The sequence below is a fragment of the Rhea americana genome, unplaced genomic scaffold (genome assembly GCF_003343005.1).
Source record: "Rhea americana isolate MKP2758 unplaced genomic scaffold, rheAme1 scaffold_31, whole genome shotgun sequence".
Classification (NCBI taxonomy): domain Eukaryota; kingdom Metazoa; phylum Chordata; class Aves; order Rheiformes; family Rheidae; genus Rhea; species Rhea americana.
In genome coordinates, this window is record NW_028186435.1 from 3,764,548 (window position 1) to 3,783,320 (window position 18,773).

Genomic DNA, 18,773 nt, shown 5'->3' on the forward strand with positions numbered 1-18,773 from the left:
TTGCTGGCTCATGGTCAACCTGTCATCCACCAGCACTCCCAGGTCCTTCTCTGCAGAGCTGCTCTCCAGCAGGTCAGCCCCCAGCTTRTACTGRTGCMTRGRGWTATTYCTCCCTAGGTGCAGGACTCTGCACTTGYCCTTGTTGAACCTCATGCGGTTCTTCTCTGCCCAGTTCTCCAGCCTGTCAGTATATTGCAGGTATACTTCAATCATATGCTTTAAAACCATACCTAGGCAAGTCATTTGGAAAGAATTTCTCCTTTTCCCTTGTCCRTGTCAAATTAGAATAGACACACATTTGAACTTTAATTACTTCTGCTGAGGGTTTGTCTAAAATTCATGAAATTTAAGAGCAATGAATGACAAGAAGTGAACTCGGTCCTTGAGCAGGTCTAGAGCTGCTCTGCCCCTGAAGAAACTAAACCACACAAAGGTGGTTTAACAGACTTTAATTTAWGGAAGCTGAATTCATATCCATAACTGGATTTACCTTACCTTTCCTGGCTAGTTCAGTGCTGCTGGCTTTAYCTGCCAGCTGACAACACAGCTACTCTCCTCGCTGCAGGTAGCATGGTCCCACCTTCATCTTTGCACTGGCTGTGGCAGTTCCTGATGAACAGCCAATACTGCTAGTCTTCTGTGGGAGATATATTATAGCCATTGAACTAATCCCTGTGGGCTGAATTTCTGGCCTTTGTGTTGCACTTCTGTCTGTCCTCTATGGCTTACCTTAAAGTCTTTTAATTATATTAATATCCTAATAGAAATTTTCTTGAAGAACTTGGAACCACAGATGATCTGCAGTGAAAAGTCACAAGATTTTCACAAGATTGTCACAGCGAGTCATTCACCAAACAGCTGAATTTATGGAAAGAAATTATGGAATTTTTCAAAGTCCTGAGGTAGCTTCTGAATTCCATTTAAACAAAACTAGCCTTAAAAAATCATGTTCTTAGTCTCACTATTTTTCAGATATTTTGAGATTTAAGACCTTCCCCAACCCTGATGAAAAGTTCYAATGCATTTATATAAACTGAAGGTTTACCAGCCTGTTTAAGGCTGCATATGAAAATGGAGAAGATGCTCAAGTCTTGATGTGTTACTAGGGGAGAGCCATTTGTGTAAACTGGTTTTTACTCTTCAGCAGTGTGCATGTAACACTTTTTTGAGCAGCTTGGGGTAGAAGTGCATAAATTCCCAATAATGAAAATGGGATCAACACAATGAATGAGGAACAGACTTTGATAATCCAAGACAATTTATTTTACATTGGAGATCTTCAGAGAAACAATTACTTACCTGAACTCCAAAATCAACTTCAGCRTTGTAATTTCAAAATTGCAGCACAGGACCTATGACAAAGCAAGAGTACTGCGTTAATTCTATTTTTCTTAAACTCTTCTCTGGCACAAAAGCTTTGCTCCTCAACAGTCACGTTCTTAGATAYTGATGTTTGTAGCTGTTTTATTAAAGCAACAGGTATTTTACACCTGTTCTGTTAAGGAAACTTGACAATTCAGAAATGAAGCAATGGTCAAGCTTGGTGACTACTTTAATAAGAAGTGGATTTAGTAACAAAATAAGATATTCTAGTGGCCACAGAGGTTTCCATGGAGGTCCCAAAGGCCTTTTGGAAGTGCCTTCTCTACTTGAATAACCTCTGATGCATTGTCCAGTTTCTGTCTTAACCCTCTAYAGTTACTCACTTCTAACTAAAGTACTATATGCATTGGTTAACCAGGAGAATAATAATCTTTAAAATAGTCAAATTGCAATTTTAATTCTGAAAAAATGGGTCTACTTTTGAACATTTCTAGGGGAGCAGTATAGCATAGCAACTTATCACAGTGTTCCCTATTGCTCAGAATTTTCTGTGCTGGGAGAAAATGAAGCTTTGATTTTGTGTTGTAGACAGAGATCTTTTTTCTTGGGGGAGGGGGAGGGGAGAAACCTGCAGCAACTATTGTCAACAGAAAGATCCTGGTGGCAATAGCATTGTCCTGGAAGGAAATCTGCATTAGCTCAAGATTTCCATAAGTATTTTAGATTTGTGAGGAGGAAGGGTGATGGTGGTCTGGATAGGGCTGAAAGTACCCCAGAGCAGGCATGCTGATTTCCTAGCACTCTTCCTCAAATGCTAGGGAGATGCTAGGGAGTAAGGAACTGGATGACAGTCTTTCCCCCTTCTGCTAGTAGAGTTTGCAAAGTGGCCACCAAGRACAGGCATGTTTCTTGGAAGTGTTTACAGACATGGTAAGAGCAGTAGCATTCATATGGGAAGAATTTGAGGGCATCTATRGCTGAATGCCTCAGCACCACTCTTCCTGGCCTTCCTGGCTTTGAACTAAGTATGTAAAGTGCAGCCCTATATGAGCTTTCACATGAAGCAGTTTTTCATACTATCTGAACTTTTCATATATCTGAATTTTCGTTTGTCCTGCTGCCACGGTTATGCACCGTAATTGCCAGAGCAGACACAGCTCACTTGTATCTATTTTCATCCTATGTGAGCAGGAAAGTGTGTATAATGTGCTAACAGTAATTGAGAAGTGGTCAAATTAGTAATGAATAATCTATTTCATGTAGTGAATGAGCCATCATTCAAAGACTGTTTTTTAAAATATCATTTTCCTCTCCTTAATGAGCCCTGAGAAACAGGTATACTAGAAATCACTTCCAAGCTGCATTTACCAGGGGTCACAGTTTACAGAGAAAGCAAATACATATGTTGAAAGAAAAAAGACAACAGTATGGACAATAACAGTGAAAAAGACCAGCCAAACACAAACTGTGATTCACACGTGCTTCTTTCTTTGCTCTTGGGGAGCAGTCAGCCAGGTCAGGCAGAAGTGCCTTAGCTTTGCCTGCTAAAAATCTCAGTTTTCCTCTAGTGCAAGTGGAGATAAATAGACTCCTCCAAGATGCAATCAGAGCAGAAGCCTGGGTGAGGTGCACAGAGCACCATCTGGAGAAACCTTTCTCCTCAYGGACCGCTGAAGATTAGGATACTGCCTGGCTATGTCACATACTTCATGTTGGACATTCCACATTAAAAAGGTTAAATCATATTTTAAAATGTATGATATCAGTGTTTGTCACAGAAAAATAGTTGCGGAATACTGGAAATTCATCTGTTTTTTTTTAACACATATTCATTCATGCAAATGCAAAACCTGACCCAGTAATTTTATTCAGATGAGTAATCTTCCTTTGACTTCAGTGGGATTCTACTATGCATGAACAAAGCAATCAAGCCTGGGTTTGTGTTTGCACAGTAGCCTCTGTTCGACTTCAAGTGGGACCGCTTTGTTGTAAAAACTCCCAAATCTTGCCAATTTGTCCAGATGAGATTCCAAATCTCCTTATTAATATTCAGTTTTAGTAATACAAAAAGCTATGCTGCCAAAGGCTCCATAACCATTCTACTGCAATTACACACACTTGGATTAAAAAAATCTCATAAATACCATTTCATACTGGTGTTGTCACCTGCCCYGTGCTAGATACATAATCGCCTCTGTGCAGTTAGTTACACAAACATTGAAAAATGACTCTATAATATGGAACAGAGTTTTGATAAACCCCTCTGCAGTTGCAACATAGTCCAGGAGAACCTTCAGCAGATAGAGACAATTTACGTATACAGCAGSATGTAAGGCCTCCAAACAAGTTAAAGATCTACCAGGAGCAGTGGTAATTCAGTATCTGTTTTAAAAGGAAGAATCTAAAAGAGACCATAACTGAGGAATGAGAGAGTGAATCCTCCAGCTGGGGAAAGGTAAGGAGAACACTAATAATTCAGAGGATTTGCGACATCGTTGTACTTGCTGATGCATGAAATGCAAGGAAGGAGTGCAGCACAAGCACGGTCTGGACAACAGCTGTGGAAAGTTGCACAGCAACAGTGCTCTGCAGTTGCCTTACTTAACATAATTTAGACCTGATGTACTGAGTCACAGGTCTCCCTCACCCACCTCACCACCAGCCATGAGCTATCCGGCCTTGACAAGCATAACCACAGGATGTTCCTCCTCTTTTGCATCAGCTGTCTGCCAACTGTCCCGCTACCACTGTGAAGTGGGATCATTCCCACTGCGCTCAGGACAACCCTCTGGTTCTTCTGCGGTTTCAAATTGCAGCTAAGCTGGTATAATAGCCATTAATAGGGGCAGCCCCACATTTCCTCTCGTGCATGTTGTCACCGCCTCCCCTGCACCAGCTCAAGTAATTGCCTGGCCTCACAGTGAACTGGCTCGGGGAGCTAGACAGCAACAAATGAACCTACCCAAAGAGCAGCCCTCTCAGGCTGGTACCATCTTTGCCAAGTCAGTCATTAAACAGCAGCATGTACAAGCAATTACTAAAAGCTATCTGAACATTTTTTCACATGTGGGCTGGAAAAGAAATGGGCTATGGTATTGCTATAGGAACCAAGAGACTCAAAATATCCAGTAATGTGAGCACTRTTCTGAAATCATGATGATCTCTTATTCGTTGGAGCAAATCACTGGATGCCTCATATTGCAAAGGAAACATACTAAACAAATTCACACAGTAGKTTAGGAATGGGAAAACAAAACCAACCCAGCATAAATAAATCATGGGCACCTGGTAATATAGTAAAATTTTGGGRTATTGTCATCTGTTGCTTATTACAATCTCAATTACATTGGAATTTGCTTTGTTTCCACACATGTTCCATGTTTCTAGTGTATCCAGATAATTATAGCTATATTATGTGTTATTCTAAATCCAGTCAGTGAAGTAAATAGAAAAGCCTATCTTTGCATTATTCTGACCAATATTACAGTCTATTACATAGGAAATGGGAATTAAATCAATTTTAATGCAACGTTTTTAATAAAACAGCAACTGCAGTTCTAGATTGCAATTATGGAGATAATTACAATTTCATTGCTACTGCTTAAGAATACAAAATTTACCTTGGATGAACATTTCATTATCTAATATTAAACCAAGTTATTTTTCTTCTAAATCATACCTTGGCTTGGTTTATTTCTTAACTTTGGCTGTTTAATAAAGGCATCAAGAATTTTAGAGGCAGAGTATATCAGAACAGGCTAACTGGTTCAGTGTCAAATTACTGTACAGTGATTTGAGAAAAACATGAATTTTGAAACAGCTCTGGAGGCTGAGCATAAAGATTATTAAATGTAAGTTTTATATATGCATAAAAATTGCTTTTGCTTGAATTCACTTTTAAAATGTTAATATATGCATAAGAAAATTGTGTTTCTTAATCTCTGAAGAAACACTTATCACTAAGAACCGCTTAATTCTTTTCCTGTGCTTGATTTATTAGCTTATGAAATTATGCTAATAGTTTGCATGTTAATGGTTTTGGGGCTCAAATGACCTGATTTCAGTAATGAAGTAATTTATGCAGTAATCAGCATCTAAAAATCTCACTTAAGAGAACATATCAGTGATTATCTATGCTAAAAACAAATGATTGTCGACATGTTATGTCAGAGAACTGGGGTGTGTTCAGCTCAGCACACCCCTTAGGTTGGTTGAGTCCCATATCATTGAACCATGCTAGGGTCTACGACTGCAGTTCTCTTCAAAACTGTTTTTAGAGATCTTCACTTGCCAAGCTCAGTATTGACTGAATTCCCCAAATGCTTACCCTGCAAGGAGAAAGACTGTGGCAGGAGATGGACAACACCAAAACTGAAATCTAACTTGGAGCCAGTAAGAATTGCTCCAGGAGCAAAAGTCCTCCGTGGCATGGCGACCTTACAAACCTGGACAAAGGTGGCTGTTGGAAAAAGGAGAAGAGTCTGCTTTAGGAAGATGATCTTCACAACGCAGAAGAAATCTGCACTTTTATTAAGGACATGACCCGTATGGCATGCAAAAGATACATCTCCTAGCAACATTTGGGAAACCTATGTGAAATTGATCCTTCACAAGAACCCAGTGCTCAAACATCTTTATTTACAGACCTGCTCACTGTCAGGATGTGCTTGAACCACGCCACTATTCCCCTGTATCATTTGCTGTGCACTTTCCCAAGAAAAGAAGAAATTCAAGCCAGTGCTCTGAGAAGTAAACAAAAACTCTTTCTTTGCAGTAAYGTAAACTCGTGTTTTGATAACCTGCTGAACACTGATATTCACTTTCTATTAAAAAAAATCAAAAACATATTACTAGCTGCCAAAAATGATCTAACTGTTCAAACACTCAGATAGAGGCTGAGGGGGTCAGATTGGACATTATCCAGAATGCATAAAGGAAATGGAAGAAATACCATTGATTTGATAGAGCTGGATCACCCCCCCCCCTCCCCCCGTAAGGCACTTAAATGTCTAAAGGAAAGAATCACCTTTCAAAGAGCAAAATTGAATAACTGTATTTTATAATTAATATAATACCATGCTTGCAGCATCTCAAGCATATTATACAAAACTGTCTTCAAACAGCTTTTTTAGTGTTGTTGTTTATTTTACAAACTCAAATCATGATATGTTCTGGAATGTGGCTAATGTTCTTTATTCCAGAATTCAGACTCACGGCTTTATTCAATTTATTTCATGCCACTCTAAACACCAAGAGGAAAACTAGCAAAGGTCTCAGATCTTTCAGCACTTTTTATGTTTTATTCCAGTCATAAATTGACTCCACATAAACCTGAGGCACATGCACATCGTGCAAAAAACATGTCATCAAAAKTTGTTCAAACTCTGTTTCTTCTGCAATGTAACACAGAGGTCTCATTGCATATTCAGGTGCACATCAACCTTGGAATAGGGCCTTTCAGAACTGCGGGATGCAGAAGGCCACGTAAAGCCTGGACCTGCTGTCTGCTCACCACTTCAGAGGACGGCCAATGCATTAGCCTGTGAGTGGGACTGGGCACAGCAACAAGAAGCCTGATGAAAGCATCCTTGAAGATGCTGGGGCTTCCAAGATGCAAGGTGCTGAGTGCCCTGCTCCAGAGGAGCCCCAGCTGGGCTCAATTGCACTAGTATCATAATAAGAGCAAAACTGATCAAAGCGGGTGTGTTTGCTTTAGATGTGGATGCCACACACACTGTTACCATAGAGCTGTGGCAGCTTAATGAGCTATCRCCCGTCAACTGAGCTGCTGTTACCGTGTGCATGCTCCTACCCTGCCCCCTTTCTCCAGAGGGACGATCTTCTTAAATCTCAATGAGAGTCTYATAAATGAGCCCTCATTGTGCAGAGCTGCCTACTGCAGTCTGTCAGCCAAACACAGACATCTTTGTCTCACCAAATAATATTTCTGGATGTGAAAACTGCCCATCACTCCTTTTCTGTATGCTATGCCCAGAGGACACTTCTCTGGCATGAGGGACCTGCTTTTGGCAGAGGCAGGGTCAGAAAGGTGGAAAATAAAAGATGAGTTTCTCAAAGTTTAGACATAGTTTTTTTGGTAAACTGAAATAGCTCAAAGGGGTAAGCCTCTGCCCCTTGTTTATTTGGAGATCCTACTAGAATAACTCACCACTGACAGACRAGGCGCACAGAGGCCACGGGCCAAAGCCACAGATCCCGAGTGCAGGCGCACTCTTCCCATCAGGCATACGCAGAAACACTCGGGTAGCTGGCATCAGCATTTTGAAAGCAAACAGGAAAAGCTCGACAGGCACTTTCTTCTTCATTTGTGGGAATCGTGGCCTCTCTGGTGGGGTCAAGACCTGGAGCCCTGTGGTTTTGCCAGCTGCAAAAGGCGAGGAGCGCGGGAATAGGTGCTGTCTGCTCCAAGGCAAGGCTGGGTGATGGTAAACTGGCAGGAGCCCTGGCTGAGCTTCGACACTTGAGGTCCAAACAAAGCACTGCCACGCTAAAAACATAGCATATTTAAATGGACTACCATGAGTATTACTCAAATGTTGCAACTCCAGAAATTAGCTTGGAAGAAGCCATTCCTTCATTTACTTATTTGCATTAAAGCAAAACAGAAGCATACCGCGGTGCAGACGAAAAGCCGCATGACTTGAAGCTATCAAATTATTCATTAGCTGGCTTAAAGAACAGCATTCTGTTAGTGCTGTCACCTTCATTTCATGCTGCTATTGTTTCTTATATTGTGTCTTGATTTGATATTAGGCTTCAAATACTTCTGGGAATAGATTTGTTTTCCTATATACTCATTTTACCCCTAGTAAGTAGGCCTCTGTTCCAGCTAATGCCTGTAGTTTCTAAAACACAATCAGCAGTAATATTTATTGTTTTCTTGTGTGCCTATCCAGGAAAAGAAAATTGCTACCAGAATAATATCCAGCACAATAACAGGATGAAAATATACACCCTATTCTTTACACTCGCACATCTCATTCTAGCATCATGCCAGTTTGTGTGGAAGGCAGTGAGAAATCCAACCAAATTAGGACATCTGATTTGTGCCCCAGAGATCTCTTTACTGGATTTATCACAGTTAATTCATTTTTGTTTTCTCTCTTTTCACATGCTAGGAATGTAAGTAAGCCAAAATGGTGCATCTGCATATTTGGTCAAAAATGCTGCTGGGATTTCAAAAATCACATGTGAAAAACTCCACACCGCAAGCTGGGAGTTGAATAAAAACATGGAATTCAATGTATTGATGACTTTCAGAAACAAAAGGAAAAAAAAAACCCCTTCATTTCCAGTGTCACCATAGAGCCTTTTCTGAGTCTCATCACTCTTCAATTTTCATTCCTGGAATCTCAGCAGCCCCATACTCTTCCTTACCTGTGCTCCTGCAGAATACTCCGATCCCACCTAGGAACGCTTACCCACATGGATGTGGGGTTTTGCACATCTCTCCCTCTTTCTCTCCCCTACCCCAACCCCGAATCAAACATCTGCTGCCTTATTCGCTGCTGTTTTGTGGTGCTTGTCTCCTCTCTTCTTCACACCGCCTGCCTCCTAGAGCTTCTCTAGCATCCTCTTCTTCACAGCAGAGCAGCTCCAGGCCAGGGTGACCTCTCCCTCAGGACCTTTTGTCTAGTTTTCTCTGACAGCGCGGAGTGACAGGGAGCAGGATCGCTACCCCAGTGCTTCCCTAATCAAGCGGCGCTCACACCGCTCACCCAGCTGCCTGCGGGCTCCTCTCTTTAATGTGACATTGATCATCATGACACAAAATGGTCACAGATATCACTTCCTAAAATTCAGGAATGTGACAGCTAGAGACAGAATCACTATTTTATGGCCGGGAGACTATATGGATTATTCAGGTCAGGATAAATCGGGATGGATATTTGCCCTACTTCCATATTCTAGCTATTAATAACCAAAAGCATGCCAGATTGTGGCTTGTTCTGTGTGACTGCACAAGGAGCAGCACTCCCTCCCCCACACCTTCACGTACACATGCACAAACTACAGTTTTCAGCTACTGTTTAAAAGCCATTCACAAACCCAGTSTTTGAGCTTGGAGTCAAACCTCAGGCAAATGTAGGCCTTCCTTCACCAAGCAAGCAAGAGCAGCCAAGATAGACTGTGGAAAGATACTGGAGACATACTCTGGTCTACTGCCCCAGAAACCCTAAAAAGAATATAAGACGCTGTTTTCTTAAAGCCACAGCACAGCTCAGTCAAGGCTCACCCCCTTCACAGAGCATGCTGTCTCAAAATTAGCTTCCTTCTGGGAAGACCCAGTAGAGAAGCCAGTGAACACCCACCTGAAGGAGTCTAGGCACCCTGCTCCTGGAAAGCTTTCCATCCTGGTGAGAAGCTCGTTGTGCATCTATGGGATTTTGGTGTGAAGAAGCAGCCCTTCTTCTTCAGTTCTAAGACTGGCAGAGAGAGCATACGGTTACAGAATTAAAMAAATCAGGTTACACCTTTCCCTGATTTAAAATAGCAAGTGAATTCTCCTCCATCTGAAGTTAGCATTCACTTTTTAGAAGGATGCAAGAGAGAAACTGCAGGGTGTCTGTTTCCAGAACATTAGGTTTCAGGGGGTCATCATTACATTTTTGGAAGATTAAAACTTCAGAAGCCTGAAGCTCTTCCACTTTCAAAATAGACCTTCAAAAGCCAGCTTTTGCTTCTGATTGCAAAGAGAAAAATAAAGATATTTTTCAGTCCACTGACATGGAAGAATGAACTGCTCTGACAGCTGAGACAGCTTCCCTGAATAGGATCCCTCTGCTCTTGGGAGTTGGAAAGCTATTCTCTGTCATCTCTCTTGGGTCACTTATGCAATCTGCCTCAGCAACTGGTGCCAGTTCAGCTCAGCTACAGACCAGACTCTCTAAATACTGTCTAAATATCTTTCCTTGAATCTGCCTGGGAATCCAGCCCTTACACTACTCTCAACACCAATATTCATGGTCTATTACTGTAGGCACTATTATGAGTCCCAGTCCATACAATGGTACCGGTTTCCATTAGTCGTACTTTAATTCTAAAAAGATATTCTTACATGATAACTGCACTGCATAGCAGTTATGCGAGTAGTTGAACTCTCTTTCATCTGTCTTTCTAGACATTACTCCAGAGCATATTTATCAGATAAAAGCAAAGCAAAGCAACAATAATGAGAATAGGTTAAGTGCCAAGAACAGCRTACGAGTCTCGACAACACTCATCTTCCCACTCTTGGTTCTCCTGCAGTGCTCCCTCCACTGCTGATTCTGATTTTACTTAGTTGATGTGATGCCTCAGTGACTGCAGTTCATAATCTCCACTTCTTTCTTCCTCTGCTGAGCATATTCCAATTATTTCTAAACAGTTTCAAACAGGCTGTTCCTGCTCAGCTTATTTAATAACTAGACTTGCTAGATATTTAGTTGTTATTTGGCAGAGGGCATAACAAGTGCCTCCCAGGTCCTATCTTGGGTTACTCTTCCAGATATCCAGACTAGGGATATAAAGAATGTCTTTCATTYTGCTTCAGAAAGAAAAGCAGATATTTTCTGCTTCCTTTGATTCTAATCATAATATTATCTTAGACAGAGTCATCTTGAAATAAATACTGGTCAGAGGTTTCCTGAGGACCTGAGCTGAGTGTAGGTTAATAAAACAACAGAAAGCTCTCTTTGGTCTCCYCACATTGGTTTGTCCACCTAAAGTAACCTGGCTTTTGTTTACTAAGGCACAAATTAGATCAAATCCTTCCACAGCAGCTCAGTAATCTGGATGTGCTAATAACTCTTCAAAGCCACAGTTTGATTAACATGAGTGCAAGCCTCCCCACTGAAAACAAGAAGAAGAAAAATTTGCATGCTTGTTATGTTGAAAGGTTAGCCAGGAATAAGACAAGCAACCTGGGAAAAGGAGAAATACTTCTGCATTACCAATATAATTTAAAATGGACTTCTGAGGGATTAACAGAATGAAAAAAATGGGTGTTTCGTTTTATACAGGATAAACCACAATCTAGTAGCTGAACTTCCTAAATTCAGGGTCTGAAATAGATCATTACGGATGGCAGAGAAAACGGCCTTAGTAGAAGTACAGGCAAAAAGCCATTGACAGGCCAGTGAAGCAGGTGGAGTCCAAAGGCTTTGAATGGCTATGAGCAAAGAGAGAAGGTGATGAGYAGGACATTTCTTCATTGGCTGTCCCTATCAGTCAAAATCTGAAGGAGAGGATTTGATGTACCCTTCCACCAGCAGCCCTCCACATCTCATTAAAATAGACCATGTAGCTATAGTAGAGTCTGATGCTACCAAGACAGTGAGTTTAAAACCTATGTTACAGGAGTTAAGAATAAATGCAGGGCTAAAAGCTGAAACTGAAACAGGGAGTCAAAAATTTTGGAGAGTAAATAAAGAAAAATGGGTCTATGTCCACAAAAAAGTGAGATTCAAACACAGAAGCGGCTTACTCTTGAGCTACAGCAAGCCTCTCTTCATTGTAGAGGATTATTGCTGCATTGGATCCCACATAATTAGCAAATGTAGCATCAAATGATGAACATCTGACTTCGTTTGCAAATATATATATACACAAGATGATGTCTCATCGATGCAAAATACAAAGGCTTAATAAATTATATAATTATACATTTTCAGCAGATTTTCTGCTGCTTTTCATATAGTGTTTGAACATTGCTTGCCATGTTATCAACAGCTTTCATTATTTAAATATTTAAACAGCTGATTTCTGCATTATAGAGCTATGAAATTCAGTTCTCATATAAAAGGCACAGGTATGAAATTGTCATTGTATTTGAGGGCCTTCTTCTCAATATAATATGGCTTTGTGAGTAACAAAATATATTGAGAACGTGTTTCCATACAAATAATATTCCTACTTATTTTTATTATTCCCTATAATACACAACATGTGATAATATTTTGGGAGGCATGCTGGACCTCTTAAGGAGTTATTTTTCCCTACCTGATGTTACCAGGGTTATTTTTCTTTATACTTATTTCAGAGAAGCATCAGTTCAATAAAAACCTTAATTCCTAAGGGAAATTTCCTTCCAAAACACCACCAGCAAGAACTGATATCAGATAAACAAGACAAAGAGACATTGGAGTCAGTTTGCCAAACAAATCTAAACTCACCCTCCTGTTCCTCTACTCAGTCAGCAAACAGCTCCGAGCTTGAAGGACGTGCACACGAGAYGCAAATGTACTAACACTTTTTCCTGGAGGGTTACTGGGGGACAAGCAACAATTTTGCAGCAGCATACAATACACTTACCAAATATATACACATATTGATTAGATAGATTGCATATATTACCAAATACATACACATTTTGAACCAACATTAAAACACCAGGCTGCTTCCCGCACATGTCTGTGCAGCTTGTAGCTCAATGGGAGCCTTCTCTGTTCAGCGTCTCTGGGCACTGCTCCCTGATTTCAAAAAGAAGCAACAGCTTTTCCCTCCTTCTCCCCTCCCATGAGTATTAGAGGTTCACATGGGCTTGTTTGCTTCACTGAGAAAGGGAAAAAAAGACTAAAAGGAGAGTTAAACCAACAACATTTTGCTGTTTTGTTCTTACCAAAGGGTGATATTTACCTTTTTAAAATMATTTTATTTACTCATATGGCAGGAGATAGGAAGGACTTTGGAGGAAGGACACAAAGTTAAATCTGGTTTTGCAGAGRTAATCAAGAAGAGTTCTCAGAAGATAATTCAGAGGTATCAAAAGTCAATTTAGCTCTTGGATACAACTTGGGTGTTCTTACAGACAAACATTGTCACCTAATTCCTGGGAGGATTTTATCAGGGTAACAAAGAACAGCAGTAATCCCACTTAAAATGCTTTCCACAAAAAGACTTCTTTCAGCAAGGGACTGATTCCCTGGGCAAGGCTCATTTATCTAACCAGCACCAAAAATCCAAGCTTATGCTTGTCTCTGATAAGTGCCCATAAAAGATAGATATCTAATTTATGCATGTGTGTACTTACTGGTTGTTACTGGCTATAACTGTCCGTATTTGCCAATCCAGGAATAATTTATGTTTCCACTGGACTAGCCCAGTTTGATGCTAAGTGGAATCCAGATTGTACAACCACTACTGGACAGCCTCTGGACCCTGCCTAGGACATTATGTATACTCTGACTCTTAAACATGAGCATGCTCAGGAAAGAAATTCCTTATAAGAGCAAAAAATTAAGGATTAAGGATAAAATTAAGGATTTCTTACTAAGCATCAGCCATGTCCTGAGAGTTGGTCAAATGTACCGACAGTAACTCAACTTACCAGACTTACGTAAAATCTTCTGTTTAACTACCACTGCTTTGAAGCTGCAAGCAGTAAAAATATTTTTCTTAAATGCATGATGATGAACCCATTTTGGTCACAGTGTGATGCCCAGCATGCCAAAATAGCACGAACATCAACTTTCATTGTGTAGTGGGGTAGCCAAGAAGCTACAATTGGACTTACAAAGTGAGTTAAAAGTTTGAGATATGATCCCTACAGAAATGAAACTTAGTGTTTCTGGCTAGGTGGYGGGTTTTTTTGTTTTGTTTTGTTGAGACCACATGAATCACTAGCAACTCAATCATCGATCTTTAGTGACTGAGTCACTAAAGAATACAAAGTAGAAGCAGCAATATATTTTTGGAGACTAGATGAACTCACATATGCATCTTGAAGTTCAGGGATGGACCGTGTAGGGCAGAGAAGTTTATTAAACTACTTTTCTACAGTTATTTCCGTCCTTTTGCCACCCCTAAGATGGATGCAGAAAGTTAGAATACAAAAATACACATCAAATATTAGAGATTTAAAGACTTTCATCTGCTTCTTGTCCTTCCTCCTCTCCCCTACATGAGGTACAGCAGGCTAAAAAATTTCGGGTGAACAACCACACTCTTCAAGACTGCTGTAGACGAGAAAAATATGCAGACTGGCCTTCCTGAGGAGACAGCCTGCACCGAGAATGAGATCATACCTTATACTGTGAAGCCACCTCTTAAGTAGTTGACRAGAAAAAATCTGTGTATCAATCAGCTGGCCTATCACCCTGGGAGGCAAACTGGAAAATCTGAAAGGGAACTCAGAAAAAAGAAACTATTATTTTTTGACCATCATTGCCTTGTAAGTAAGGACATTTGGCCTTTGAACCTKTTTAGCCCACTACACTCCAATGCAAGTGTTTGATAGTGTTTGCAGATGCGGTTACAGCCCACTCACTTCACAAACCGTAACTACATTGTAATGGGGTTAGTTCATTGTTAATTCCAGTGCAGAAGGGGATAAATGGTGACAACATCCTGTATATCCATAGGAGAACTACAACAATAGATTTTTTTTTCCCCTTCAAAGCTGCTTGGTTTCTATTTTTTCTAGTGTAACTAAAAAGAATCAGAGGCACATAACTACCTTCATAACCAAGTAGAAAAAGCTTTAGGACTTTCATGCTAACACTGGATTGTGAACTCTGTATGGTATGCCACGTGCTAACGGTGAAAGGTTTCCTTCTGAGCAAATGGACCTTCACTATCAGAATAAGGCTTTGGAAGTTCACCCRTGCAGGCATGAAATCATCAGACTAGGTTTGGAGATGTGATTCAAGACCAGCCCAGACAACAGTGTGCCAGCACGAGTGGCGTCTCAAAGTTTAGGAGTGTTTGGGAGTGTCCGGTGYCCAAACTGATGTTTGGATTTTTTTCTAGAGATAAATTTTAACCATGGATTGAAAATGATCTAGGGTCAAATATACAGTGAAACAAATATGTTGAAAAGGTAGGGGGAAGAGAAGACAAAAATATTACTAGTGTACTGGAGAGCAGGGAGAGAGGACACTAGAGAAAGCACACAAGGTAGGCCAAAAGTCTCCATGGCTTCAAGCCAGGTTGAGCATCCCAAGAAGGCCTGGATCTCTCATCTGTGCCTGGTACTCTAAGCTACAATCTCTAACAAAAGAAATAAAGTGGAAATCCAAACTCTCACTCCTGATCTATACTTCCTTGAAGTTTGGCTCAGGATATTTACAGAGGCAGATAGAGTCAAGAGCCAAACTTCCATAATTTATTTATTTTTTTTTAACTTGGGACATTAAGGCTGGCCAATGTGCTGGGTGAGGTCATACGCCAGATTGCACCATGCCATGTCCCACAGAATCATCCACTTAGCTGTAATGCAGTTTGCAGCCTCTGTCCTGCAGACATCCAAGATCAGAAGAGCATAGGCTGCTGAACGGTGGCAGTAGGTGTCCTGAGAGAACGAACAACGCAGYTTTAGCTACCATTTGCCTTTTCTGTGTTAAGTTCATGCTAGTCACTAGCAGTTCATTAGGATTAGAAAACTTTATTACACCCACACACAAAACCAAGGAATTTAAGCAAAAAAGGAACACACTGAAGATGGAATAAGAACAAGCCTAGTAACAAACACTTCAGTCAAATAATATAGGAGAATTATAGAGATGCCAAGAAATTTCTATGAAAAAGTCTCACTTAGGAKATTGTAATAGCCTGCACAGTAGAATTCAGAGTAGTATTTTTCTGTGACATATTAGTAACAAATACTGATGAAAATTCACATTGTTCATAGTGAAAGGAAAACATCAGTTCTTTTCTGCTGTCTTGCCTTCAGTTTAATCTTGCCCCAGTATACTTTAACTTAAGCCAATTTGAGATACTAGCTGCATAAAACACACTTCCCATACAAGCTGCCAGAGAAGGGTTTTTTGAGCTAGAATTGTGGTAAGCTGATTATTTCCCTTAATTTCTTCTTAATAATACAGAATTTTAATACTAGCAGCTGATGTTACTGTTTAGAGAGGGTCAGGGAATGCAAAAGAAGACCAAGAAATTCTTCTAGTATAAAATCAGAACTCTCTCTATGTCATGGCAACAGCAATTTTTCATTAAATTATAGATTCTTCAGGGTTGCTCTTTCCATATTGAAAAGATCATTTCATAGGGAGAGGAGGTAAGGGAAAAGAGAGATCTCACTGAAGAAATAGAATTGTTAYGACGAGCAATTAACAGCCTATATCTTAGCATGTCACAGTAGGTCTTCTCCTTTCATTCCATGAAATAGACTGATTATAAAACACTTTCCATCTGAGTGCCTCAACCTTAATGCAGTTTGTGTTAGGCGGCATTTTGCCTTGAGCTGAAAAATACTGACACCAACAGGATTGCTAGATGTGTTGAACCTGCTGAATGGCCTGCTTGCACAAATGGGGCTAACCCAGTTCCATTAAGAAGTCTGCCATCACAAGGAGTCATGCTTTTCCATTTCCCGCAAATATTTCTATTTTCCACATGCTCCTTCTTTGATCTCACCTTTAAAACCCATGCAATTAAGTTACACTAGTGCAATTCAGGCCTCTCTAATCATAACAAAGGTGGCATTGACAGAGCTGCCACAAAATGGATCTTGGTCCATATATGACACAAAGTTTTTGTTTTTTTAAAGAGATTTATCCTTCATCACTTACTTACAGAATCGGTAGTGCATTCCCATCTGAGCTTTAGYACAAATGTCTTAATGGAAAACTAAATGGGTCCTTGTTGTTCCCTCTCCTGTTCCAAAATCCCGATCCTGGTTGTAAAGAATTATCATTTATACTAATTAGTTAGAGAGTGAAAATCTTTCTTTCTCTTTCAAATGTCCCAGAGCAAGAAACAACATCGGAAACTAAATCACAGTGGGGCAGCAGGGTCTTTAAGACAATTAATTGAGTCTCATCTGAATATTAGGCATAGAAACCCCTAGAAAACCTTGGTAGCCCAAGGTCTGGATTTGACGTTAAATCTAGGTCCAGCCAAAACTTGTACTGCTGGGAGATTTCAACTGGAAAAAAGAAGTTTACATAGGCTATACTGTATTCCTGCTTGAGCTTTACTCACTAAAATCTTCTGTCCAGACCTAATCTCCAAAATGCTTCCACATAATGAAATTTTAAAAGACATTTAGATGCCACAAAGCAATCATGGATAGGAGAGCAAAACTAGTTGGGCTTTTTTCGGTCTAAGAAATCAACTCTGATTTCAAATCAAGGCTTTAAAAAGGTAAGCCTTCATAGTTTATTGGCATTGTATCTGAATATACTTAAAAAAAAAAAAAGGCTGCTTCCCTGATGCTGATGAGAACATGGTAAAGGAAATCCTATTCATGCCAACAATCAGAGATGTTTTATATCATGTGTATCTGTATCATAAAAAACTAAAGGTGCTTAAGAGAAAGGAGGAGAATAGGACGGAAGGCGCAAYTGGATTTTCTGCTTGCAGTGTTCAGATTCTAGCAATGAACTTCAGTGACAGGGCACTGCTAAAGGCCTTAAACAACCAGAGGAGAGAYGCTATTTTTGAAGCACATGACTGGAAGCTAAACTAAGTTTTCCTTCTCTATTTTCTTAAGGCTATCATAGAAACTAGGCCCATCTTCAAAAGACATTTATCAAAGATTTGCCTACACTTGGACATATCAAAGTTACATTTGGACATACTGAAATGGTCCCTCTTCTCACACAGAAGAGCCATGCGAGCAATGGGCTGTTTAGCCCATTAGCAGGTCCAGGCCTGAGATCATAACGTACACACACATGCTGAGCCAGTGAGAGTTATTAAATCTGCCGTTTCCAAATACTTAGACTTGATTAAATTTAGTTTTAAAGTTAGGCACTTCTTATAGTACTACTCTCCCCTGGCCTCACACACTTTTCAAGCCCCTGCCTACTGTCTTTCAACTTTCATCAGAAAACCTGATTGTAGATTTCCCTATCACAGTAGCTTAACTCTAGTACTTACCACAACATACGGATATCTTTTGCTCAAATACTTGTCTTAGAAAAAAAAAAAAAAAGAAGAAAAAAGAAAAATCATTCCAACCAGATTGACCCAGAAACCTGGTAAAAACACTAGAAAATGCTAGCAGAGGGATCTTGTCCACATATTCACTCCTGCTCCAATTTTGGGGAGATAGAAGGAATGGACAATATGGTGCTGTAATTTTCCTACAAATTCCTATGAATTATGCATAGCAAGGAAAATAATATAAATAGAGATTTGCAAGATGTTCTTTCTTCCCTGTGCTTTCCAAATGTAGTTCTTTCACTCTTCCTAACCAAGCATTCAGCTAAAACCAGTTTACTAACAATGGAGGACTTACTGAGGTGCTCAGAAATTATAAAYCTGTCACAAAATGAATTTTCCTCTGTGTTTTACAGCCAGTAGTTCAATTATTTTATCTGACGGTTTGAATTGACTTCAGGCATAAGGGCACAACTTGAGATGAAATACTGACTTTGCCTCATATTATAGGTTACTTTTGGTACTTCAGACTAACGCCTAAACAAAATGCTATGTCTCATTTGTGTTTCAGATTATACTTGCTCTAACATTTCTATGCAGAGCCACTTAAA

At 40.0% G+C, this 18,773-nt stretch overlaps 1 long non-coding RNA gene across 1 annotated transcript in view; it reads right to left on the reverse strand.

The window, feature by feature from the left end:
- LOC146593008 (uncharacterized) overlaps positions 1 to 7,830 on the reverse strand; it is an 11,043-nt gene extending 3,213 nt beyond the window's left edge. Inside the window, exons 1-3 of the long non-coding RNA XR_014896491.1 lie at positions 7,493 to 7,830; positions 5,651 to 5,782; positions 1,300 to 1,352 (exon numbers count right to left, since the gene is read on the reverse strand). This is a non-coding gene — a long non-coding RNA (uncharacterized LOC146593008). The remainder of the gene's footprint in view (positions 1 to 1,299; positions 1,353 to 5,650; positions 5,783 to 7,492) is intronic.
- Between the last annotated feature and the right edge of the window lie 10,943 nt (positions 7,831 to 18,773).